Below are 2,244 nucleotides of genomic sequence, written 5' to 3'. Positions count from 1 at the left end.
GTCTCATCCAGAGGATGGAGAAGAGCTGGTTGCTTCTGAACCTTGCAAGAGGAGGTCAGAGATCAGGAGACCAGCTGTGCACCAAAGCTGTTCCCATTTTCTGCAGAGTGTTCGCAGCTGCTGTGGGATGAGGCAGGAATCCTCCTGCCCCAGGCTGCTCTGGAAGGCACAGGTTTGACATTCCCAGTGAGTATTTCTGGATGAAACAGCTTGAACACCAGAGGGAAACCTACAGAACCCTTTTTTTGGAAGGTATGCAATCGGATAAACCAGATCCAATCCTCCTGCTTGTGCCCTCCAGGTGGGAATTCCCGTTCTCTATGGCCAACTCTGCTCCAATTCCCCTCCTGTGCAGTTCCTTGAAACAAGTCGTACTTTGGGGATAATTTCAGGAAGATCTGCCCTGAAGCTGGACGGGAGGAAGGTCCAAGCCACCTCCATTGCAAAGCTCCAGCAGTGACCCCACAACAGGAACATCAGTGCCAGACAACTTCCAGCACTGGGAATTCTGAAGACCAGGTAAGAAAAACACATCCAAGACAGATTAAACAAGGATCAGCCCTGGGGCAATGGGGTGGCAGGTGAGCAGGCAAGATCCTTCCAGTCCTGTGCCTCTTCCTTGGCCAAAGGGAGCTGCCCAAAAAGGGGCTCTGCAGGTGCCCAGGTACCTTGGGCTTTTCACTGCCCTGCAGCCAAGGAAAGGAAAGGAAAAACAAATTTCTTGGTAACAGCTGTGTTTCCTTAACAAGCAACTGTTCTCTTAAAACATCCAGGATGACGAGTTGACAGTAATGAAGTAACATCTGTCCAATCAGTGCACTTTTTGGCAGCTCTGGAGCCTCTGAGTGAACATTCCCTAATGTTCACCAGACACTCGCAGCACCTGCTCTGCACCCCCAGCCTCTTAGGCTGCCTCCAAATGCAGAACAGATGTGAGGGCTGAGATAAAAAGCTTCCCAAAACAATCTATCAGTCTAATAGCATTGATCAGACAAAACTATCCTGGAACATCACTTGTTTTGCTGCGGGCACCTTCCACCTTTCCTGGGCATCAGCCCTGCTGTTATCCCTTGCAAGGGTGCCAGGAGGGAGGGTTGGGGCTCTCTGGTAGGGTCCACAATCCTGTTGTGAATATAAATATTAATAACTATTATTATTATTAAGCCTGGAATGGATTATTAAGCTCGTGGTGGGATTTTGGGGGTGTTCTGTGCAGAGCCAGGAGTTTGTCTCAATGATTCTTGTGGGTCTCTTCCAACTCAGGATAATCTGTTTCTGCTGATAGTGCTGGGAATGCAGCACTTAGGGGTGGATATGAATTCCTGCAAGGTTCTGCTGGGAGCAAGAGTGGGACAGAAGGACCATCCGTGAATGCTCCAGCTCCAGGGCAGCTCTGAGCCTGCCCACGGCTGGGAAAACACAAAGCAAGGGCACATCAAGAGAGGTATTTTCCATGGAGGCACGGGAAAGTTGTATGCGTTGCATATGGCACTGGGGACACCTGGCATATCCAGTGCAGCTTTTTCACAGCAAACAAGCGGGGAAGGGCAGCTCGGGCAGCTGTGAAATTCATCTTCTGAGGGGCAGCTTGTCGTGGATGTGAAATTCACCTTCTGAGGGGCCATTTGTTCTGTCTGACACAGTGCTGGGAAGAGCAGAGCTGGAAGGATGTACAATGTGGATCTGGAAGGAGACAAGGAGAAATTGATGTCTCTGCACCACTCCCAGCTACCTGGTGCTGTAGAGAATTATGAAATCACAGAATGGTTTGAGTTGAAGGTGCCTTAGAGCTCATCTCATCCAAAGCCCAGGCAAGTGGCACTTCAGGAGTGTTTATTTTCTCTCGAATTAGCTCAGGCCCAGCTGCAGCTCAGGGGTCAGCACCTCCCGGCCCTGGAAGGTGCTGCCATCGCTGTTTTGCTGCTGTTCATTTCTCAGCAGGCTCTTCGGTGCACTCACCCCCCGAGAGGGGCCCTGGGCTGCCCTCCCTCATGGGGACACGTCCCTAGGCCCCGGCGGTGACAAAACGAGCAGCCATTCTCCTTCCTTTGGCTTTGGCCTGGCAGACCTTGCCGCGCAGCCGGGAGCGGGGGGAGCAGCAGATCTGCCCTTTGTGTTAGCGGGGGGAAAGCAGGAAAAGGAGGAAAAGGAGGAAAAGGAGGAAAGCTCGGCCGGGAGCGGGGCTGAGGCGGGCCCGGCTGCGCTGCGGGCCCGCGGCCACGGGAGGGCGCGCGGAGCCCGGGA

General features: G+C 52.9%; 1 long non-coding RNA gene across 2 annotated transcripts; it reads left to right on the top strand.

The window, feature by feature from the left end:
- Nucleotides 1-261: 261 nt before the first annotated feature.
- LOC148183004 (uncharacterized) lies at nucleotides 262-1,805 on the top strand. Of its 2 annotated transcripts, none has more exons than XR_015773925.1 (3): nucleotides 262-519; nucleotides 1,264-1,444; nucleotides 1,644-1,805. It is a non-coding gene; the product is annotated as an uncharacterized LOC148183004 (long non-coding RNA). The 2 variants fall into 2 exon arrangements; XR_015773926.1 differs by lacking the exon at nucleotides 262-519 and adding an exon at nucleotides 991-1,107.
- Nucleotides 1,806-2,244: the final 439 nt, after the last annotated feature.

This window comes from Pseudopodoces humilis, chromosome 16 (genome assembly GCF_049639895.1).
Source record: "Pseudopodoces humilis isolate 2021_Gansu_Grassland_sample_001 chromosome 16, ASM4963989v1, whole genome shotgun sequence".
Lineage (NCBI taxonomy): Eukaryota > Metazoa > Chordata > Aves > Passeriformes > Paridae > Pseudopodoces > Pseudopodoces humilis.
Note: the sequence above shows the minus strand (reverse complement) of the source record. Positions and strands in the feature narration are given on the sequence as shown.